General features: G+C 42.1%; 1 protein-coding gene across 1 annotated transcript in view; it reads left to right on the forward strand.

The window, feature by feature from the left end:
• The window catches only part of ARHGAP5 (Rho GTPase activating protein 5), a 1,324,990-nt gene that overhangs the window by 818,124 nt on the left and 481,236 nt on the right, over positions 1 to 25,630 (forward strand).

Consider the following 25,630-nt stretch of genomic DNA (forward strand, 5'->3'; position numbering starts at 1 on the left):
ATTAGGAAATTTTTCTCAGGATAACTCTGGGGAGTCCCACACTTAGAACTTTTTGCCAACAAGGGCAATGCTCATCTGAAAAAGAAAATTGTGCCAGGATCAAACAGATATCTGCCTGGAAAACAGATGCTTTCTCCTTCCCATGGACTCTTCTCTTCATTTATGCATCCCCCCCTTTACCCTTTCTGCCTCAAGCACTTCTAAAAATAAGGGAAGAGGGTCCAAGGGCAATACTGATAGCATGAGACTGGCCCGGACAACAATGGTATCCCCTACTCCTCAAGGTCACCAATCAGAGCCCATGGCTGTTGCCTCAGAAGGTAGACCTCTTCAACCAAACCAAGGGGAAGGATTGTGCATCCCAACTTTCAGACTCTCAGCCTTTCAGCTTGGTAATTCCACAGCACCAAACTGCAACATTACCCTAAGTGAGCAGGTGCAGGACATTCTTAGAGTCTAGAAGACTTAGCACTAGAAAGTCATACTGAGCCAAATGGAAAAGATTCTGTATTTGGTGCAAAAAGCACCATCTCAGTTCCAATTCAGCACACATTACTACCATCCTAGAATACCTAGCCAGTCTGGTAGATAAAGGCTTTTCAGCCCACATTCCTACTCTTCCTTCAGTCGTTTCCTGTCCCTTGTTAAGACATCTAAATTACAGGCCCTCACGGCAGTGGAACCATTTATCATCTTCCACAAAGACAGGGTTTCCATGAAAACTAATAGTCCCTTCATGCCCAAGGTGGTCACTGATTCTTTTCTAAAGCAAGCCATTCATCTGCCTACATATTTCCGCAACCATCAGAGTAAAGGGGAAAGAATCATTCATTCTTAGCACAGGCAGCTCTGCTTTTATCTGGACAGCACAAAAGCGAGAAAATTTGACTGTTTATCATCTTCGCCCCTGGCTCTGAGGGAAGCCAGCTTCTAAACAGAATCTCTTTTAACAGATTTGCCACTGCATTTCTTTCTGTTACAGCCATCATGGCAAAAAGGCTCCTGAAATGATTAGTTCACACTCCAGTAGGGCCATATCTTTCTCTGCAGCCTTTCTGAAAGAGGTCTATACTAAAAACATCTTTGGAAGCAGCCACCTGGTTATTGTACATATTTTCACAAAGCACTGCCACTTGGCAGATTTGCCACCGCCATCCTGCAGGGCATCCTCTCCATAATCTCATTCCTTCCTCAGTTCAGCTTTTGGAATTTTCCCACAAGTCAGGACTGCAACAGTGAAACACGAAGAACATAGTACAGTTGTGTACACTTAAATGTAAATGTTTGAGTGTATTCACTATTGCAGTCTTCTTTCCCTCCCTCCTGCCCCCTTAGCCTACTTGGTAGCCTACTAATAACCAACTGATCCAGTCAAGGGTCACCAGCCTTGGCTACCTTGCTGTTAGGGTCCTCTTCCTTAGTTCCCTGTTGTTCACTTAGGGCTCCTCCTGGTAGAAGATGCGAAAATACTGATGTCATAGCACAGGCTGGCTCCCTTTATACCCAAGTGTACTGACGTCAGTCAGGTGTCCATTAGCCTGGGAGGGGAAAAGAGTTTTCTCTTGTAGTCAGGCCACCCAAGGGCTTTCATGGCAGGAAATCTCACAAGTCAGGACTGCAACAGTGAGTACACTCGACAGTCTACTTTTGTGGTAAGTGTACACAAACGTACTTTCTCTTCTTTTCTCTTTTTTTCTTTTCTTTTTTTGATTTTAATTTGGGTAACTCGGACCATCTTGCCATTATGCTAGTTCCTGAATACAGACTACTGTTAAAACAGAAGTTCTGTAGTGAGAGTAGGGAACAGGTGGAGGAGACCCTGGAGAGGTGGAGATGTGCTCTAGAGAGAGGAGGAATGACGGTCAGCAGGACTAAGACAGAATATATGTGTGTGAATGAGAGGGAGGATAGAGGAATGGTGAGGATGCAGGAAGTAGAGGTGGCGAAGGTGAATGAGTTTAAGTACTTGGGATCAACAGTTCAGAGTAATGGTGAGTGTGGAAGAGAGGTGAAGAAGAGAGTACAGGCAGGATGGAGTGGGTGGAGAAGAGTGTCAGGAGTGATTTGTGACAGACGAGTACCAGTAAGAGTGAAAGGGAAGGTCTGCAAGAGGGTAGTGAGACCAGCTATGTTATATGGGTTGGAGACAGTGGCATTGACAAAAAGGCAGGAGTCAGAGCTTGACATGGCAGAGTTGAAGATGTTAAGATTTGCACTGGGTGTGACGAGGATGGATAGGATTAGGAATAAGTATATTAGAGGGTCAGCCCAGGTTGGAAAGTTTGGAGACAAAGCCAGAGAGGCAAGATTACGTTGGTTTGGACATGTGCTGAGGAGGGATGCAGAGTATATTGGGAAAAAGATGCTAAGGATGAAGCTGCCAGGTAACAGGAAAAGAGGAAGGCCTAAGATAAGGTTTTATGGATGTGGTGCGAGAGGACATGCAGGTGGTTGGTGTGACAGAGCAAGATGCAGAGGACAGGAAGAAATGGAAACAGTTGATCTGCTGTGGCGACCCCTAATGGGAGCAGCCGAAAGAAGAAGTTAAAAAAGAAGTAAACCTTCAAAGAAACAAGTAAAGGTACTTCCAGAGGGAGCAGGCTCAGCAGTACAGGATTGCTTTGAAAGCACATACTGGAATGTGTTTAAGGAGGCGGCTACAGTGAATCACCACATTGACCTAGAGGAGTATACAGAGTTTGTGATGTCCTATATCTCAGTGTCTGGATGATGTGACACTTACCAAGAGCATCACTACGTGGGCAGATCAGAAACCCTGGCTGACGAGTGGTGTATATGAGCTCCTGAAAGCAACAGAATGCTGCATTCAAATCAAAGGGCAAGGATTCCCTCAGGGAGGCCAGGGCGAAACTTAACAGAGGAATAAAGGAGGCAAAGTGTGCCTATGGTTACAGAATTCAAGGTCACTTCTCTGACCTGAGGGGACACCAGGCATCTGTCACAAGGGATACAAGCTATAACAGACTACAGGCTTATTTCCTCTCAATGTGATGGCAACACTGAATTTGTAAATAAATTTAACATCTACTTCAGTGGTTCGATGATGGAAACTATACCATGACAACAAAACTCCCCATCAAACAAGTTGATGAAGTACTCTGCCTCAACCCAGAGGATGTTCAGAGGACCCTAAGCCAAGTAAATCCTATAAAAGCAGCTGATCCTGACACTGTGCTGCTCTACTGTCATCGCTACTCGCTGATAAATAACACATCTTTGTGCCAGGCCATAGTACCCAAGTGCTTCAAGAATGCCACAATCTTACCACTACCCAAGAAATCTCAGCCAACAAGCGCAAATGACTATCATCCAGTTGCTCTCACCACCACGGTAATTTAGTGTTTTGAACAGTTGATCAAGGGCTATCATCAAGCCTCCCTGCAACACTGGATCCGCTCCAATTTGCTTATAGATCCAATTGCTCCACAACAGATGCCATCTCATTAGCACTTCACAAATCTGTAGCATATCTAGAAAACAAGAACTGTTAAGTACGAATGCCATTCATTGATTTCAGCTTTGCTTTCAATGCGGTCATTTCACAGCATCTGATAGAGAAGCTGGTTCTGCTGGGTGTCGGCACCCCCTTATGTAACTGGATACTTGACCTTCTTATTGACAGACCTCAAAAAGTATGTGTGGGTACAAACCACTCCAATAGCATAACATTGAGCACAGGAGTCCCTCAAGAATGTATCCTGAGCCCACTGTTTTCACCATGCTGATGCAGGACTGCATTGCCAGGCACAGATTGAACCAGATCAGGTTCGCAGATGATACCACAGTTGTAGGTCTTATCAGCAATGGTGATGAAACAACTTACAGAGAGGAGGTGAACTATGTGATAGACCTTAAAAACCTCAGCTTAAAAATCTCAGCTTTGGCCGGCTAAGAACTTGCTGTATTCAACTGGACGTATAAGAGAATTTAAGTACCTTTATCTGCACTTTTTTTTCAAAAAAATACAGTATTTAAATTGATTTTAACTGTGTGTTGCAGGAATATCAACTGAACTGGAAGTTTTGACTCTGCTCTTCAGTTAGTCCCACCCACCCTCCCTGAACTGCCCGCCCCTCTTGTAAATTTGTGTTTGGATACTCCTTCTGGGCCCATCTCATTTGCTCACTCAACTGAGTGCAGTGAGATCATATTCTGATTTCAGGCATTCCTACTGTGTACAAAGAGAGCATCTGGGAAACAGAAAAAAAAATGTAAGCTTGTTTCCTGCCTTTCCTGTTAAGTGGTATAGACTATTTGTAGGCTTCTGAGCCCCCAGGGAAGCCTTCTAGCTTAGTTTTTTTTTCCTTATAACTAGCCAGTTTTCTAGTTTCAGCACTCAAATCTGTTTCTTTGATCTCGGCACTTGTTCAGAAAAAAAAAAAAAAATTCATCTGCTTTTACTGTACTTGTGTTTCTACCTACTTTATTTTACTTTTGCATCATCTTAAAAGTACTCGTGTAACTCATTCTAAGCCTTTTGGTTTAAACACTTGGGCTTCGGACCAGTTGTTTTGCACTGAGAGGGTTTGTGGTCTGCACTGTAGTGGCAGAACAGGTAGCTTAGATCCTTCTAGGTTGGGAACTGCTGATTGAGGGCTCATTGTCTGTTATTCTAAAAGTGTATTAATTCTGGTTTAAGCACTTGGGCTTTCAGGCCAGTTATTTTACATTAAGAGGGTTCGTGGTCTGCACTCTTGTGGGAGGAGAGGCTGGACTCTGCCCTTCTGAGCTGGGAATTTCTGGTTAAAGGCTTATAGTGCATGCATATCTGAACTGCTTCTTACTGAAGTTGGTGCGCCTTGTTTGCTGTGGCATAGACTGGATTCGGGCCTGCTGGATCTAGCTTTGTTTGTGTAACTTGAGCAGTAATCCAGGCATTCTCTAAAGTATTCAATTGTATTTATTACTGCTTGGTAGTAACTTGATTAAAGTGTAGCTATCATTCTAAGTCTTTTGGATTAAGCACTTGGGCTTCAGACCAGTTGTTTTACATTAGGAAGGTTTGTGGCATGCACTGTGGTGGCAGGACAGGTAGCTTTCATCCTTCTAAGTTGGGAATTGCTGATTGAGAGCCCAGTGTCTGTTATTCTTAAAGTGTATTAGTTCTGGTTTAGGCACTTGGGCTTCAGGTCAGTTATTTTACATTAAGAAGGTTCGTGGTCTGCACTCTTGTGGGAGAAGAGGCTGGACTCTGCCCTTCTGAGCTGGGAATTTCTGGTTAAAGGTTTATAGTGCCTGAATATTTTAACTGTATCTTAATGAAATTGGTACACCTTGTTTGCTGTAGTATAGACTAGATCCAGGCCTGCTGAATCTAGCTTTGTTTATATGCTTGTTGTTTGTTTGCTTGTTATTTCCCTGGAATGCTAATTCCACCTAATACGCGGCTTCTCAGAGCTTCTGTGGATCACTAGTGATATCTGCATTGCTTACTGTACTTATTTCCTTGTTTCACTTGAAAGAAAGTTACTGTTTGTCGTTTTTGCATTTAAGTTACCTGTAACACATTGCACTTAAGTTACCTGGCACTTGTGCGCTAAAGCAATTATATAAGTCAGCACTAAAAATTAAAAGCACTACACCCTCACTCCCCACTGGCCCTTGTTTTCAATTCCCAATATTATTCTAGCATGTCCAAAGGTCAGTTGTCAATCTCCTCTCCGGTCCAGCTGGTGAATCTGGGAATCTTGAGGCAATGTTGCAACTTCCTCATGTACACAGACAACCCTCTCCTCCTCCCAACAAATTCCAACACATGTGAAAGATGCAACCATATAGCCAAACTGGAGGCTAAGCTCTCTCAACTCAGTACTGGCATAACCAGTCAGGAGGAGAAGGAAACCACACTCACTACAATTCCAGTCTCATATAGACCTACCACAACAGCAAACCAAACACATAATCACACAAAAACATACTCGGAGGCTCTAAATAAAGATCTGCCTAAGCAGCAGAGACCTCCAAAGCAGACACCCAAGCAACCGCTACCCCAAAACAAAACACGTGCAACACATATCTCACAAAGCCAGTGTGCCGAACAGTCACAGCCCTTAAGACTAAACAACACACCTGATACACTTGTAATAGGTGACTCTATCGTCAGGCACACTGACGTCCCGCTCAGCCTGTCGGGCGCTAGGATCCGCCACATAACACAAGCACTCAGGTCACTCCAAGGCAAGTACAAATATGACTCAGTCATTGTCCATGCTGGTGTGAATGACCTGAGACGTACCTCCCTGGACTACATGAAAAGAGACATAAAGGAGCTCTCTGAGCATGTAGCCCAGGCCAGTATGACCCTGACCTTGAGTAGCATCTTACCCTCACCAAGAATGATGCCACAATATGAAGACAAGATCAGTTTCAACAATTGGCTTAAGTACTGGTGTCATTCAAAGGGGATCCAATGCCTGTCAGCTTGGGATGATATGCTCGACAAGCCACGATGCTTCGCTAGGGATGGCTTGCACCTGTCACCCTGGGCTTTGGATATTGGCAAAGGCTCTTGCTACCCCATAGTGCCTTTTTAGGCAAGGCTCAAAAGACAAACCCACCTCCATAGGTATCACAAGGGATAAGAAACTAAGAGTAATGCTACTCAACGCCAGAAGTCTAAACCTCAAGATGCACGCACTCAAAACTCTCCTTAGCATGGAGAACATCGATATCTATGCAGTAACAGAAACCTGGTTCAGGGCTCCCGAGAGCACCCCAGCACTACTTGGTTATACCTCATACCATGCTTTTCGGCCCCAAAACTTGGACCGAACCACAAAAGGAGGGGGAGTATCGATATTCATCAAAGATACCCACACCTCCAGGTTGGTGGCAAAGCACGAAGCATCAGAGACTATCCATGTGCAACTAACAGTGGGTAAAACTGCCTTCCAGTTTATAGCCTGCTAGAGACCACCCTCCCAAACCCAGGAACCCCACTCGGCCTTTCTGAGAACACTGGAAAATATGAAGGTCTCTCCAAACACCATTATACTGGGCGACTTCAACTACCCAAACATAGACTGGGCGCATTACTTTAGCTCCAACACCCTAGCTCAAAGGTTCCTAGAATTTATAAACTCAAATGCTATGGAACAACTTGTTACCACTCCCACAAGAGGGGAAAACATACTGGACCTGATCATCACCAACATGGGGACTCTATGCTCCAGACCAGAAGTGTATCCCTCACTGGTAAGATCAGACCATAAACTAATCTCACTGGATATTCACAGCCCGACCCCACCCCCTGCCCAGAAAACCACAGTGAAAAACTTCCCTAAAGCAAATTTCACACTCCTCAAAACTGAGGTGGAATCCTTCAAACCCCCGGGCCTGTGGAAAATACGGCCCAGACCGCAGAATCCTTTATAAACGCATTCTATGAACACCTTCAGGAATGCATGGATCATGCGATCCCAAATAAAACCAAGACCCAATCCTCCAAAGGCAGACATCCTGTCTGGTGGACCCCAGCCATAAACAAACTATACAATAGAAGGAGGAAGCTACTAAATGATAGAGCAAAATCCCAAAAAGGGAAGGCATCACTGATCAGTATTAGCAAAAAACTATGGGCACTCATAAAATTGTCTAAGGCCAGCTTCGAGAGAAAAATTGCACAGGACACTAAGGATAATCACAAGGCTTTCTTTAGTTATGTTAGGAACCTGGGTGGTAATTCCCAGATATGCTCAGAATTAGTCCAAAATGACAAAAAATACACTGAACCCACAGACATTGCCAACATCCTAGCTAACAGGTTCATTGCAAACTTCTCCCCCCCTCCCCACCAAAAGGGCAAATATCTATCCCAGCAGAGTTGCTGCCCCCCCTGACATCTCAGATGCTCAGGTAAGAGCCGCCCTCTCCAAAGCAAAAAACACAGTATCAATGGGACCAGACGGTGTCCCGGGCTGTGTCCTACATGAACTCCAAGAAGAGCTAAACTCAAACATAAAACTACTGTTCAATCTCAGCCTTACTGCAGGATATGTGCCCAAAGAGTGGCGTACAGCAACAGTGGTCCCTCTCCATAAAGGTGGTGCCTCAACGGATCCTGGAAACTATCGCCCCATAAGCCTGACTAGCTTGGTCTGCAAAGCTATGGAAATGATCATCATGGACCTCATAAATAAAGATATTGGGGACCTACAGACACTGGATCCTACCCAGTTCGACTTTGTTAAGGGCAGATCCTGCCTCTTAAACCTGGTTGATTTCTTTGAAACAGTCACCAAGGCCATTGACGAGGGAAGGTGGTCCACACAGCCTACCTGGACTTCGCAAAAGCCTTCGATACAATACCCCACTCGGGCATTATAGATAAGCTCACCAGCTTAAATATAAACCCCTATGTCACTGGCTCAAGGACAGAACCCACATGGTTAGAATTGCTGGAGCCATGTCAGACTCCAAACCAGTTACAAGTGGTGTCCCACAAGGCTCAGTCCTGGGACCTCTCTTGTTCGGTATATATTTCTCAGAGGTACAGGCCAACACGGAAGGACTGTGGCTGACCAAGTTCGCAGATGACTGCAAACTGGGTGCCATAATCGAACCTCCAGCCGACACAAGCATCCTCCAAAAGGGCCTCATAGAAACAGACAACTGGTGCCAGAGCCATGGCCTCAAGCTAAATGCCAAAAAGTGTATAGTCATTCCCTTTGGCAAAAACAAAGTGCCCACAAATCACCACATAGGTGGTAATCCATTAAGTACAGAAGTAGTAGTTAGGGACCTGGGGACCCAAGTTGATAGCAATCTCTCATTTGACAACCACGTGGCCAAAGTGGTTAGAAAAACATTTTATATACCCCACCTAATAATGAAGGGATTCACGTCTAGATCAGGGGAGGTCATCGTGCCTTTTTACTCATCCCTCATCAGGTCCATAATTGAGTACAATGCCCCTTTTGGGATGTGCCTTACCAGACACCTGCAGCAACTGGAAAGACCCCAAAAGTACCTCACCAAGAGGATCAAAGGGCTCAAACAGATGCCATATGCTGCCCGGTTAAAGAAACTCCAGCTCTACTTAGTGGCATACCGCCTGTTCAGAGGCGATCTGTGCCTGACGTATAAAGCCATGTCCAACCCGGAATTAATGGACATGCTGCACCTCAGAAAATCCAAATCCCATCGAGCTACGCTCGAGAGACTTGAACCTCAGCACTGAAATATATAGGACATGCTGGAGAGACAGATTCATAACCCAGAGGCTCCCTTCACTCTGGAATAAAATCCCAGTCCAGGTTAGGCAGAGTCCCTCATTGACTCTCTTCAAGAGGAATCTTGATGAGTGGATGGGAGATCGTAGGTTTACCCCGGGTATCACTTCTGTGTCACTGTTAGACAGAGGCACAGTATACTAACCTCGAAAAAGGGCATAGCAAAATAAATTTAAAATGGGTGGCGAAAGCCAAACACATTCTGGCTAGGCTTATAAATGCCCTAGGGCAGATAGCCTAGTATGAACCTATGGTCTGACATCAGTAACCTGGCTTTGAATGTAAATAAGACCAAAGAATTAATAATGAGCTTCAGGAGGAATCAGGAAGCACATCATCCACTTAGAATTAGGGGAAAGAGTGGAGAGGGTGAAGAGCACCACATTCCTGGTGGTGCACATCTCTGAGGAAATGTCATCTTGACATTGTCAAGAAGGCATAACAATGTCTACACTTCCTATTAAGGCTGAGGAAGGCAAACCTTCCACCCTCTATCCTCAAAGCCTTCTGTAGAGGTACCATCAAAAGCACCTTGACAAGCAGTCTCACAGTTTGGTATGAGAACTGTAAGGCTTTGGACTGCAAAGCTCTCCAAAGGGTGTTGAGAGTAGCAGAGAGGATTATAGGGTCCTTCCTTCCATCTTTATAGTACCTGCATGAGGCTCGATGTCTAGGCAGAGCCAAAAAGGTAGTCCATGACCTCACTTACCCTGCTCGTGGACTCTTCTCTTGCTTGCCTGCAGGCAGGCGTTATCTCAGCATGAGTTGCAAGTCGTACAGATTTAGCATGAGCTTCTTTCCACAAGCCATCAGACTGTTGAACTCTCTTAACATTCGCTATTACAGAACATCATCAGTTACATAGCTGAAGGAAAAACTTCTTTGTTTAATACTTAATGCAGATTGCTCTGAATGGTGGCAATAGCTAGGCTGGTTCTTCCTTTACTGCTGTGCAGTAATCAGGAGGCAAGATAGCATTCCGTGCAAGTAGAATAATTGTCAAGTCTTATATCGATTGAGTGGTGCTACTAGTTGTATAAGGAAATAACCTGCATCATGGCAACTGTGTACTGTTACTCTGTTAATAGTCATGCTGCTTTCTTGTATTGTATGATCTGTCTACTACTGTGTTGTTAATAGTTGTTTTCTTGTATTTGTATGAGCTGTGTGCACTTAGAGACAGATGGAACGAAATTTCATTCAGCTCACACTGTTGTGTGGGTCTGAATGACAACAGAGTTTACTTTGACTTCTTTCTCATGCACCTGGCCAGGGCAGTTACCAAAACTTTCCTCCGAGAGTTGACCTGCTCACTCAGGATAAAGGATATCTTTCACCCTCGGCATTCTGAGCCTATCTATACCTGACTATTTGGATGATAGGTTTTTGATCATATGTAGGCACCTCTTTACGTAGGATGGTGCAGCAAGTATTAAGGAAGGTTAGAAAACCTGCTACTAGAAAATTATATTTAGCCAGATGGAAGAGATTTTCTAGTTGGTACCATAGCAGAGACCTAACTCTGGCAGGGGATCCTGTGGAACTCCAGTACCTGTGGGAATTGCTTAAAGCTGTCTGTCATTCTCCCTTACTAAGGTATATATCTCAGCCATTTCTACAGGTTTGTCAGTAGATTTCCCCCCCATTTTCTCTGTTCTAAGTCAGTTCTTGAAAGGGGTTTTACGTATTAGACTACCTAAAAAGCGCATGGCTGCATCAAGGGTTCTTAATTTTTATTGGCAAAGCTAACCTTTTCTCTTCCTGAACCAACCACTTGTAACATCAAGTTATTTATTTGAAAGACAACTTTACTTATTGTTCTGACTTCTGAGTTGCAAGTCCTCATGTCTGCTCTGCCTTTTTTGGTCTTAATGAAGATGGTGACTAAAAATTAATTGTTCATTCATGCCCAGAGTTGTTTCTGAGTTTACTTTTTATCAGTCTGTTTACCTGCCTGTTATCTTTCCCAAGTCAAAGAAGAGAGTAAAAAGAATTTTGTATTCCCTAGCTGTCCACAGACAGCTCTGATACTACCTGGATAAAACAAAAGATTTGAGAATGTCAGATCAACTTTTAATTTCATTTGAAATGTGTCATCAGGTAATAGATTCAAGATACCCAGTACTTTTGTACCTGTACCACATCCTGCAATAGAATTATTCATGCAGATGTGTGAGAAGGATGTGGCAGAACTTTGGCAGAACATTGATTATAGCATTTTTTATAACCTCAATAGGGATGAACTGAGAGCTTTGTGAGATCTGATGAACAGTGAGAGGATAGTTATTAAGCCTGCTGACAAAGGAGGTGTGATGATTATTAGAAAAGAATGTTGAATATGTTTGTTATTACTCTTACGTACATGAAGATACCCAAATGGGAAGTTAGTAAGGTTAAAAATGTTTACGATACTTTATATGATCTGTTCATGACAAGAACCATAACACAGAAATTGAAGGATTATCTCAGGGTTGAACATCCACAGATACCAGTGATTAATGGACTTCCTAAGATGCAAAAGAGCATACAAAACACACCCCTTCAACCTATTTTCTTAGGCAGGGAATGGGTTACTCAACCTGCTTCTGTTTATGTTGAGCATTGTCTGAAGAGATTATTGCCGAAAGCTAATACAGTCCTCAGAGATGCTTCCCATTTTTTGGAGACATTATATCAAAAATCGTAAATACTTCCCATTTTTTGGAGACATTATATCAAAAATCGTAAATAATTGATCTGTTAGTCCATAAGACTGGACTTATGATGGTCAGCATGGATGTTCGCAGTCTCTTTACTGTTATTCTGAATGAGTATGGGATATGTACAGTCAGAAATTTTATATTAACAGAAATTGAAGAGGTAGCATCTGTTAGACTTGTTTGTACATTGCTGGAACTTATCCTGGACTATAATGTCTTTTATATGTAGATGACTGCTGTTGACAAAAGTGGGGTGTTGCCATGGACACCTTATGTGGCAGTAGTTATTCTGACATTGTCATGGGTCAGTGGGAAATGAGCCATATATTTAATGAGATCAAACCGTGAATGAATGACATCTTACACTATGGTCATTTTGTGGACAACATATTCCTTATATGCTGAGGAGATGAGACCAACCTTTTTAATTTTGTAAAGTTTTTGGAGACTACCACCATCTTTTTGGAATTTGACGTTCATATGTTAACAACAGAAATAAGTTTCTCAAATGTTAGAATTAAGATAGATGATCTAGGGAGTTTTAATGGGTCTGTGTTATAAGATCGACGTTTGAAAACATCGAAGATATGGTCGACACCATATGGTCGATGTCTTCAAACATCGACCTTATAAAAAGACAAAAAAAAAAAAAGTACCCTAACGGGTTTAAGCAGTGAGGGGGGGGGCAAGCCCTTCATTCAACCCTCCAGCTTCCAATAGTAATGAAGTTATTGCTTCATCTATGGAGCGACTGCATAGTATAAGTTTTCCGTCTGCAGACCGGTCTTTTTTTAAACCAGTGACTGAAGAACATCCTGCTTTATTGATCGCTTCTTCCAGACCTGATAAAGAAGCTTTGTCTCCCATTTCTACAACGGAAAACATGACAGCATATACATCGGCAGAGTTCACACAGTTTCACCTGACATCCACAAGTATCACTAATTTGTTGGATCCTTATTTTCCGGTGTCTGACTTAAATAAACAGACTGTCTGCCAACATACACTCACAAACTGCACTGTCTTATCAGGTAGGCAAGAACTATTTATGTATCTGGCGTGGCACACAACACTGACATTGGTTTATTAACTGCAGCTATTGATAACCCATCATGTCAACTTCAACAAGTTTACGATATGTTCCCCACGTAGATAATGATTCCCCGTTAAATTGCACCAGGAGAGAATCAGTTTTGTTAAATGAGTCCAGTAACTTCCAATTAAATACTGGCTATAAAGATTCTTTACTGAATGGCACTAGAAAGGAATCAACTATTTCAACAGAGAATAATAAATCCAGTCTTGTTAGTATTCATGATAATTCTACTGGTTATTTAACAGCTGATATTAATAGCAACCGCCATGTTACTAACAAGGAGGATTCGACGGTTTACACTGTCTGCATGTGTAGTTCTGAAAACTGCTTATGTTGTACTGTAAACCACGTAGGTGGTGCTGAAAAGCATAAACGTGGTTATACAGATGTTCTTCGTGTTTCGTTGTTGCAGTCATTACATTTGGGTAATCCTGGCAGGTTGCCCTCAGTCGGCCTGAATTCCAAAGTCCTGGGTCCTGCATCGGCTGCTGTCGCCCCTTCCCTGACGTCAGGTCGTCAGGGGTATAAAAGAAGCAGCCAGCGCCAATTTCTTTAGTCTTTCTTGCCGCGCTGTGCCTGAAGCAGAAGCAGTTCGCAAGTGCTGGTCGGCCGACTCCTGAGATTTTCGTGTTCGAGTTTCAGATCTGAAGTCTTCAACAAGGCTAAGTACCCCGTTGGGGAAACTTTTTTCTAGCTCCAGACCGATGTCAGGAGAAGTAAATAATTGTATTTCTTGTGGAAAGCAAATACCTCATAAGGAATTTCATTCTTACTGTATTCCTTGCCTAGGCCCTGATCACAACGTTTCTGGTTGTCGGTTTTGTGCTAGATTTACCCAACGCACTATTAAGCGTCGGTATGATTTTGCTTTAAACTTTTTTGGACACCGGTTTAATTATCCAGAAATGTTGTTGGATAGCCATCCGACTACCTGAGTTCACAAAAAACGCAAAGAAAAGGAGAGAGATAGACAACCAAGGCCCAAAACCAAAGAAGCTTCTCCTAAGCCAGTCGCTAGTTCGCCGCTTCTCAGTGAGGCGCTTTCGCAGTCCCTGACACCCGCTACTTTAGAGTCGCAGGCCGCTACCGACTTCCACGTGGAGTCGGCCATGCCGCTGGAAACTCCAGGTATTGGAGCCTCGGATACTAATCCTTCAGATGGGTCTGGAACCGCTGAGCAGGCACCGGCTTCTGAGGGTGTATTCATACCTAAACATCTTTACATTAAACCGACTTCAGCTTCAAAGGCAAAGACTAAAGCACCTTCTAAAGCAAAGAAACAAACTCAGCCACGTGGACAGGCCTCTATGCCAAAAAAACAGGTGCTCAAAATGGCCGAAGACTTGATTACCTTGATCAGGGGTTCTCATCCCCCTCCTGATAAGAGAACTAGGCAAGAGACTGACTATGAATCTTCAGATCAGGTTTCTATTTCTTCTGATTCCTCTTCTGATCAGGAATATTCTCTTACCCCCTATGAGGATTCTGATGCTGAAGAATCTATACCTTCAGCTTCTCCTCCAGAGGACTATTCTTTTGGGGAAACCTTGCATACCATGAGGGAGCATTTCCGCTGGGAGAGCCCTGATTTTTTCAGAATCTAAAAAGAGGCTCAGGGATTTCCTTTTACTACCTCAACACAGCCCACTAGCCATTCCACCTGTGTTAGACATTTTAGATTGTGTGTTTTCGGAGTCTAGTCTTACCCCTGACTCCTTACCTCCAGCTCCTGTTAAGCCTGACAGATATTACAGGGTTCCTCACTCTCATAAATTCCTTTTTAAAAACCCTGCTGCAGACCTAGAAACTATTTCACAGGCTCTCAAAGGAGTTCAGGATTCCTCTGCAAAAAACCCTACCCCCTCTGACAGATTATAGGGCACTGTTTAGATGGGGAAAAAACGTTTACACATCTGCTACCTTGGCTATAAGGGCCTTTGTCAGTTTCATATGCTCAGATATCAGCAACATGTCATGGCATTGCTTAAACAGAAAATGTTGTTAAACTCTGAATGTGCAGAAAACAAGGAAATGCAGAATTTATTGCATGCAGCTGAACAAGTTGGAAAACATACTTTGCAATGTGGTTTTGATTCTTTGGAGGCCACCTGCAGGGCCGCAGTTACGGGTTCTGTAATTAGGAGGCATGCTTGGTTGAAGGAACAAAATCTGCCTGATCATGTCAAAGTTAAATTATTAGATGATTATTAGATGCACCTTTTCAGCATGATACTTTGTTTGGTGTTAAGGCAGAAGAGGTGTTAAAGAAAATGGAGGACAAAGCTAAATCTATGCAAACTGTCAAAGATTTTTTTACAAGTACAGCCACCTAGGTTTAGTAGACACTGACCTACAAAGAATTGGTCCTTTCCTATGTCAGACAGACTTCAAAGGGGCAGATCCAGACACTCTAGAGGCAGATCCCAGGAGCAAGGTTCATAAAGGTCAAAGCAATGGGGTGCTTCTACCTCCAAAGTTGGAGAACACAAATCACACCATACAGGAAACAGTCCCAATGACTTCCCCCTACCTGCACCAAGCACTTATCTCCTGGCAGCACCCTTAGGGAGAAAATTAGCACTTTTTTCTCAAAATTGGCACATTATAACCCAGGACAAGTGGGTTCTAAATATTGTGTCATAAGGCTACAGGTTCCATTTCCATATCCTGCCAAAGGCAAACGGCTGGCCAGATCTGCCAAAAAATCAATGGGCAGAGGCACAAAAACAAGTCTCATCCCTCATGGATATGGGGGCCATTCAACAAATACCAGAGCAAGAGCAGGGACAAGGATTTTACTCAAGACTGTTTTTGGTACCCAGAAAGGACAAGGCATGGAGACCAGTACTGGACCTATCTATTCTGAACACATTCCTGGATATACCAAAATTCAAGATGTTGACTTTGCAGCAGCTTCTGCCCATGCTGGGCAAGAACACTTGGCTTGTGACTTTAGACCTAAAAGAGGCATACCTGCATGTCCCATTCAGACAATTATGCAGAAGATACCTCAGATTCAAGGCTGGCTCAATGCATTACCAATTCTCTGCACTGCCCTTTGGCTTATCTACTGCGCCCAGGGTCTTTACAAAGTGCCTGGCATCAGTAATTGCATTCTGCAGACAAAGAGGAATACAAATATATCCTTACTTGGGCGACTGTCTAATTCAAGCAGAAAACAGGGACATTCTTCTACAGCATCTGGCGTTTGTGAAAGGACTTCTAACATGCCAAGGGTACACATTCAACGAAAAGAAATCAAAACTAGTACCCTCTCAAGAGATAATATTCCTGGGTGCAAGCTTAAATACAACTGCCAGATGGCTTATTTCGCACCAGACAAACAAAGGCAACTGACTACCTATTTCAAAATTTTGGCAACTAAGGTCCAGTTATCTGCAAGAAAAAATCTGCAGGCTTTGGGCTTCATGGCATCCTGCATATGAGGAAACTTCAGTGGTACCTAAAAAGTGTTTGTACTCTACATTGCCACAGCCTGGAAACAATGATTACTCTCATTCCCTGCCTGCAACAGGAGTTTCGATGGTGGGCAAAGGCTTGTCACCAAAACAAGAGACAGCCATTTGCATTACCCCCAGCCAGGCAGACACTAACAACCAATGCATCAGATCATGCATGGGGGGCCCACATGGCAGGAAGATGCATTCAGGGCACATGGTCCTCAAACCAAATGCATCTACATATCAATCAAAAACAGATGCTAGCTATTCAGAATGCCCTGACAGCCTTCAAGGACCTACTTCATCCGAGACGACTACTGATAAAGACAGACATCACCACGGTCATGTGGTATATAAACAAGCAGGGGGGCACACATTCTTACCCCCTTTGCAGACTAGCCATGACTTTGTGGGACACAGCATTGACTTGCCAAGTACATCTGCAGGCACAATTCTTGCCAGGAAGGAAAAATACTCTGGCAGACTAAGCAGAAACCTCACGGATCCCTACGAGTGGCAGCTGGACCCACAAGTCTTCAGCATGATAACAAGGAAATGGAGATGCTCGGACATAGATCTATTTGCCTCCCCTCACAACTACCAACTAAAGATTCTGCATAAGGACTTATCACAGACAAGCATGGAAAGTGGACGCCCTATCTTTCCGCTGGAAAAACCTTTCAGTGTATGCCTTTCCCCTACTGCCTCTCCGCCCCAAGGTACTCCTAAAGGTCAGACAGGAGAAGCCAAAGATGATGCTGATTGCCCCAGACTGGCCCCGCCATTACTGGTATCCAATCCTAAGGAACTTGTCTCAATGCCCAGCTTGGACCTTACCTCAAATACTTCATCTACTCTCCCAGCAAAACAATCAGATCCTGCAAGCCAACTCAGGACTTTAAAACCTGGCAGCATGGCAGATAATGTAGTCACACAAAACACAACTCTCAGTAAAGCTGTGATGGATGTCATTTTGGAAGCCAGAAGGCCTAGTACTAGAAAATCTTATGCTGGAAAATGGAAGAGATTCTGTGCTTGGAACCAGGCACAAGGATCTGATACAGGTGTGCCAAATATTCCTCATATTTTGCAATACTTAACTGAGATGCTGGACAAAGGCTAATCTTTTTCTTCTATTAAAATTCATGCCTCTGCCATTTCGGCTCATTACAATACAGAGCCACCAATATTTTCTCATGCCCTTATTAAAGCAGTACCTCAGAGGAGCCAAAAATTTAAGGCCTCCAAGGTGATCATCAGTGCCTGCATGGGACCTCAACTATGTCTTGGAAAGACTCACCCTGCCTCCTTTTGAGCCAGCTGCTACTGCTGATATAAAGTTTTTATATTGGAAAACGGCTCTGCTCCTAGCAATAACTTCTGCAAGATGAGTTTCAGAGCTACAGGCACTCATGGCTGTGGAACCTTTTATCATTTTTTATCCAGACAGGGTCTCTCTGAGGACAAACCCAACATTTATGCCTAAGGTGGTGTCCAGTGTGGCTCTTAACCAAACTATTCATCTGCCAACTTTTTATCCAAATCCACAGAACAAGGGGGAGAGAATTCTGCATTCTTTGGACGTACACAGACAGCTTTGGGCAGAACCAAAGTTTTCAGAAAGACAGAGCAATTACTAGTGGCATATGCTGCAGGATCACAAGGAAAGGCTATCTCAAAGCAGACTGTTTCAAAGTAGATAGGCCACTGCATTCGTTTCTGCTATTTACACCATGGCAAGCAGTACCTAAGAGCATTAGGCCATATTCAACCAGAGCTGCAGCCACTTCAGCAGCCTTTCTCAGGGGAGTGCCAACCAAGGACATTTTAGAGGCTGCTACTTGGAGTTCAGTGCACACCTTTACAAAGCACTATCATCTGCCTCTCTACTCCAAAACCAGGGCAGGCTTTGCCACTGCAGTTCTGCAGGGCCTCATAGCCACTCCTAATGCTGTTTAGCTCTAGCCTCCCAACCATAGCTTTGGGACTTTACCCAAATGTAATGACTGCAACAGTGAAACATGAAGAACATAGTACAGTTGTGTACACTTAACCAAGTGTATTCACTGTTGCAGTCCAGGTTACCCACCCGCCATCCCCCTTTCTTCTGATGGAACTTATCTTTCCTTCTCTGATTTATACAACCTATGTGTTGTATTTGCTTGTAGATGAAGGTAAAGTTTATATTGTTGCATGTATTTTTATATATATAAATTTTGGCTACCCTTTTAGGGGGCACCTGACATCTGGGGCAAGAAAAACTAAAGAAAATGGCGTTGGCTGCTTCTTTTATACCCCTGACGACTTGACGTCAGGAAAGGAGTGACAGCAGCCAACGCAGGACCCAGGACTTTGGAATTCAGGCCGACTGAGGGCAACCTGCCAGCAGGATTACCCAAATGTAATGACTGCAACAGTGAATACACTCTAACATCTACATTTATGGTAAGTGTACACAACTGTACTATACTGATTTATGTGTACCTTTGTCCAGTAATGGGAATCAAAGTATGCATGGACTACTTAACCAGTGACTTGTTTCTGTTCCCCCAACTTGTCATCAGGAAAGTCAGGATAGACAGGGAAACCTTAATTTGGAGGGAAACCATGAAGCTAACAGCCATGATATTAACTTCTCTATCTCAGTTAATTCTGTTGTCCTAGAAGCTGATTGTAACCATAGACAGGTTTCCATCCCTCTAACTTGTCATCAGGATTGTCAGGAAAGACAGGAGAATCTTATTTTGGAGGAAAACCATGAAGCCAACGGCCGTGTTGTTAATGACACTGTTTCAGCTAACTACGATGATCGAGAAGCTGATTAACCAGCAATTACATGGCCGCAATGAATTATTTCCACCTTCTACCACCAATGATTAGCATTTTCATCAAGGATAGAACTTTATTCACTTAACTTGCTATCATGACATTCAGAGAAATCTGATTTTGGAGGGAAACCATGAAATTACTGGCCAATCTGCTTTGAAGTTTTGTGTGTTTATTTTCAGTTAGTTATTAAGTGAAAAGTTGCCACTTTGTGTGTGTGTGTATATATATATATATAACCAGTAAGTGTAGAAAAACGACCAAAAACCAAGAAAAAAATCCAAAACAGCCTAGTAGAAGGCAGGAAACACACCAGCAAAGGTTCCACTGTTTAATTCCACCAAGTAAGACACGAACATATAAAAACTGCAGATTAACGCTCTTGACAAAATTATGCTGCTCCAATGACAAAGACTTCATCAGATAATGCTGAAATTAATAAATTATATGCATTATAAATACTGTTATTTTTCAAAAGTATCCAATCAGTCGATGTGCATCAAGAAACAACCAATCTGTTACTGCCTATCATGAATATTAAAAACACATATCATTAAAAATAAATGACCCAAAATTTACATATTGTTAATAAAAATACACTTTTAAAATATAAAATATCCAAGATATATAGAATTGATATTCATATCACAAAAATTGATAGAGTGCAGGAAAAAATTTTTCTTTTATATTTGAAAAAGACTTTTCTATTTAAGATAATGAGACACAAATTCATTGCAAATCATTACTTTTATGAATGAAAACACCATCTAGTGGTCGTGAATGCAAATTACAAGTAAAGGTTTTATATTTGTTGTTTGTTGTTTTAAATGTCAGCAGATTTAATTTTGAGTACTGATGTTATTGAAACACTCTCATTTAAGCCTGGTTTTTGTAGCATTGAGAAAAATTTGCCACCATAATTCCCTATAGGCTACTCTTTCTTCCCATAAACCTCCCTTAAATCCTTTTTGACCTGTTCAATAACAAAAAGTTGAAAACAGCTTCTTCACACTCTTTTGTATGCCTATACAGGGCATTAGTGTCTTTAGCCTTGGAAATCTCATAATAGTGTTCTGATATTCTCCTCCTCAGGGTAATGCGTTCAGTCTTTCCTATATAGAAGGAATTGCATTTTTACAAATGCTTATGTAAATTACCCCTTGGTCTCACAATTATAAAACCTTTGCTCTTTATTATTATGTTATTCCTACTAGGAATAATTATTTCCGTAGCATTTGACATATATTGGCATTGGTTGCAATGACCACACTTATAACTACCTTTCTTTTCTTGTCCATCTATTCCATAACTTATTCTATTATGCTTTGATTGGGATTCAAAAATATTCTTTATACTCCTAGAATTTCTATATACAATTTTGGCATCAAATTATTGATGCCATTTATATCAGTTAAAGCTAAAAATTTTTTCCATTCATTTCTAAATATTTCACTAACTCGAATGTTGGACACATTGTATTCCATAATTAAAGCTTGTTCAAATCCTGGTTCTTTTTCACTACAAGTTGTTTTATTTTCTACCATTTGGATAATATTGCTTTGTCCCTTTATTGGCTGAAATTTGGTGTTTCTCCCATTTCCACCTCATTTCTCAACTTCATTATGAAATTGCTTGGGTAGCCTTTCTTCAAACATCCTGGTAAGTAAGTTGCATTCTGCCAAAAAATCTTCACTAGCTGGTCATTCTACTACCCTCACAAACTGACCTTTTACAATATTTTTCTTACAGTGTGAGGGTGTGCTAGTGAAGTGAAGGAAGGAGTTGCAAAAGGTTTGCTTCCTAAAGATCTTAGTTGCAAAATCACTTCCTGTCTTGTATATTTCAACATCTAAGTATTGCAACTTCTCCAATGAAAGAGTATATGTAAATTTTAAGAAATCTGTGGAATTATTGATATAGTCAAAAATTCAAAATGTGTCTACCCCTGCTATCCAAAATATGACTATATCATCCAAATATCGCCCGATACAATGTCCAACATTTGTTGTAAATAGAATTGATTATATATTCATCCTCCCACTTAGCTAAAACTGTATCTGCATAAATAGGTCCACAAGCTGCACCCATTGCTGTGCCTTGGACCTGTTGATAGTATTCTCCTTGGAAAGTAAAGAAATTATATCTTAATACCATATCCACTAAACTTATAGTTACACTTTTTCAGCCTGAGTCAATTTTGTATCTCTGTAAACCATTTCTTCAAACATATTAAGGCCTTCTTGGTGTGGTATGCATGAAAAAAGATCAACTACGCCCACAGTGACAAATAGTAGGTCTTCATTATATAATTGTGAACCAATGCATCTTAAGAAATCCCAAGAATCTTTCAATATATATGGATTTTCACTACTTATGTGTTTTACCTTATTGTCCACAATTTGCTAAGGAAGTGTTTTAGACCCTGCTGGTGACAATAGGTCTCAAAGGAGGGTCTTCCGCATTCTTGTGGACTTTAGGTATTCCAAATATTATTGGTATTCTTGGTTTTGCCGTGCAAAATTCAAAGGTTTTATTGTCTATTGATCCTTCATACAATAAACTATCTAATAAATTGTCAATTTTGCAATATGCTAAATTTATTTCATTAAGTGAGACCAAGGTGTATTTAACAGTATCATTTATTATAGAATTCATTTTTCCTTCATATATAATATTTTCCATGAAGACAATACCGCCCCCCCCTTATCTGGTTTCATTACTCTCAAATCTCTGTTGTTGCTTAAGTCATATAATATTTGATTTTCCTGCTTAGAAAGATTGAATTCCATAACCTTTTCTTCATACAACTATATAAACCTACCAACCCTAGCAGCGGATCACCTCCCAGCGGAATACTTACAAATCATGTCCGATGCAGTCGCCTATCCCATATCAATCCTGATCAACAGGACTGTAACTGAAACCACCATTCCCTCTATCTGGAAGGTTTCTTACATCATCCCTCTTCATAAAGGAGGTACCTCCACTGAAACTTTCAACTACAGACCAATAGCAATATTGTCTCCTCTAGCTAAAATTATGGAATGATGTGTTCACAAACAACTCCTACACTACCTAACCCGTAATAGTCTCTTGTCCAACTCCCAGCACGGCTTTTGCCCCCACCACAGTACAATCACTGCCCTACTCTCCTTCATTGACTCCATCAATAATAACCATAATAACAAACTAATATCCTCCGCCCTCTTTCTTGATCTATCGAAAGCCTTCGATATGGTTAATCACCAGCTTCTACTCTCCACCCTGGAAAGCCTACATCTTGACAGCCTAGCCCTAAACTGGTTCAAGGCTTACCTCTCTGGTAGGCAACAAGCTGTCCAGTGGCAAAACAGGCTATCTGACCTGCTCCCAAACACCATTGGTGTTCCTCAGGGTTCTATACTTGGTCCCCTTCTTTTTTCCATCTTCATAAATGATCTCCACTCTGTCATCCCTAAAGCCACCATGCTCAATATGCAGATGACTCCACCCTGATCTGTTTGGACGCTCTCTCTCCGAAACTCCAAACAACTACTCAACACTGTTTTACTATAGTTGAAAAATGGTTCTCGAGTTGAAACTCATACTCAATCCATCAAAACCAAACTGCTTCTATTTTTCCTCCGTATCCACACCCCTAGGAAAAGAACTTCCAATTCCAAACAATATCTCCTTCCATGTTGAATCCATCAATGGCACCATCATAGACCCTGTCTCTAGCACCAAACTATTAGGTGTCACTATTGACCACAAGCTCAAATTTGACATACACATTAGCCAAACCATTAAAACTGTAAACAAGAAACTCGGGTCCATGTACAGAATAAAGAACTTTCTAACCCCTATTGCCAAACTAACCATTGCTCGCACCCATCTCCTCTCCACCCTCTTGTGCTCCCCAGTACTCTCTTTCTCAAAAGCGAGAACTCAATATGCTTTCTGTTGCCTATAATCACATTGCCAGATTTATAACAGGAGCACCTTATCGAACCAACCACTACATTAACCTAAAGAAAATTGGCTGGTTGGAATTGCCTAATCTTCTCAAACTCAACCAACTCACAGAAGCTTTTAAAATAATCAAGCACCCGGATAGAACTCCGTCACTGAGCAGTATACTGACCCCCTACACCAACCTAAACTGCCTTCGATCGTCAAACAGTGTTCAAATACTCACCATTAAATCTAAGAATATGGGTGGCAATGCTCTCTACGCTAACTCCATTGGAAAGCCTTGGAACTCCCTTCCAAACAACCTAAGAATTATGACCTCACTTAATCAATTCAAAAATAATCTCAAAGAATACCTTGTCACACTGGCTATGCCCCAGTTCAGAACCAGACTAACCTGTAGACCTCTCACCACCATAGTCTCCACCCTTTTCAGAGTTTATAATCTTTATCTCTTACCTTTAAAATGTTACCATGTTATCCTTGTTTAAGACTATGTGAATGTCCTATAATCAGCATGCACAACCTTTTTGTTTGTCTTTCATCCTATGTTAATCCTACCTCTTATGTGTGTAAATGCACCATGTCTTCTCATTATGTTGGAGCTTTTCTCCCCGGGCCTCTACTGAAAAAGGACATGTATCCAGCTAGACTAGCCCGGTCAACAAATGTAAAATAAAATAAAATAAATAAATATATATAGATGTGTGTGTGTGTGTGTGTGTGTGTGTGTGTGTGTGTGTGTGTGTGTGTGTGTGTGTGAGTATGTATATATATATATATATATATATATATATATGTCAAGCATATGGTTCATGTATACAACACACATAGCAGCATTACATTGTGCACCTCATGAGTCTTCCTTATTGCTCCTCCAGTGGCTCATCGAGTGACCATGGCTGCTGAGCAGGTAGTAAAAGCAGGGCTGTTGCATGGTGTGCCAGGGAGTCCAGGACTTTCCTGTTCTTTCTTTACAGGTACATCAAAGTACTCATTTTTTGTCATTGTGATGTCCCTTCAAAAAAGATGGAGGCCTGGTACAAAATATGCCAGGTGTTGAGTGATGCCATTGGCATCAGCATTTCTGAGGAGCGTTCATTGCCATCACCAGTATGACAAGTGGAGATGACACAACCATGACTTCTCTGACGATGAAAGGCAGATATTAAGGATATGAGCCAGAGATGTTTTTTTTGTTTTGTTTTTTTTTGGGGGGGGGGGGGGGCACTGCTACTGTCTTGTATTGTGTCACAGTGTTATATATGCTTAGCAGTATGCGTTTTGTTTTACAGCTGCAGAGCATCATGGTTGGGTGTAGCAGTGCTTGACATTAAGGAGAAAAAAAGAGAGAGAATCAAAGGAAATTGAAAAGTGTAACTTCGAGGCCATGTCCCTCCATTTGCAATTCAAACACGCAAAATACTTCAGCATTTTCCTTAGTACTTTGCCTTAATGTCCGTCATGCTGCAAAAACCACTTGAAACAGCACCCCCATTTAGTAAACTGCCTACTTGTAATTTAAGTCATGTAGAACAGCCCTGTGTTGAAACTTTTTTATTTTGTGCTGTTGTTTAGAGTATATTACAGTATATTTGCAGTGTGACAGTCATTAACGCATAACAAGATAAGTGAAAAGATGATGTTAAGTTGTCTATCTCGCCATCATTCTTGCTGGATGGGTTCGGAGCCGACCTCGGCTCCGACTCGGCCACTCTAAAAGCTCGAGAGTTGGTTCCACCGGCTCGAGGCTCCCCTTATATCCCACAATGCTAGGCGTGAGTTACCCCAGATCTCATTTGCCGCTACAGCGATCGAGGTGTTGGTTTTCTACCGGCTTCTTGGTGAGTAACTTTAGATTCAAGTTAGTATACTTAAACCCCTTTAATTTTAATTTTAACACTTGTTTCCCTTAGTTTAGTGGAATTTTCCCCACTTTCTCTCTAAAATCACATTTTTTCTCCACAAGAACTTATAAGTTCTTCCTCGGCCTACAGGCCTTCTTCCTCCATCCCTAGTGGTGTGTGTGTGTTTTCTCATATTTTAAAACTTTGGTAGTTGTTTTATTTTTGAGTTTAAAATAGGATAGGGTGTAATCAGTGTGTTTGACTGGGTGTGTGTGATTACACTTTTCTAAAATGTCTAAAGACTCGAAGGTCTCAGGCTTCAAGAAGTGTGACTCGTGCTGTCAGAAAATGTCTCTGACAGACGGTCACACTTCTTGTGTCTACTGCCTGGGGTTTGCACCTGCAGGACTCCTGTGCTGTATGCCACGGCTTCAGCCCCAGGGTCCTGCAGGAAAGAAAACAAACTGATTCTGAGAGGTTTACTCAAGCCTGAGGGTTC

This window comes from Protopterus annectens, chromosome 6.part0, assembly GCF_019279795.1.
Source record: "Protopterus annectens isolate FY-2018-M chromosome 6.part0, PAN1.0, whole genome shotgun sequence".
NCBI classification, from domain to species: Eukaryota; Metazoa; Chordata; order Ceratodontiformes; family Protopteridae; genus Protopterus; species Protopterus annectens.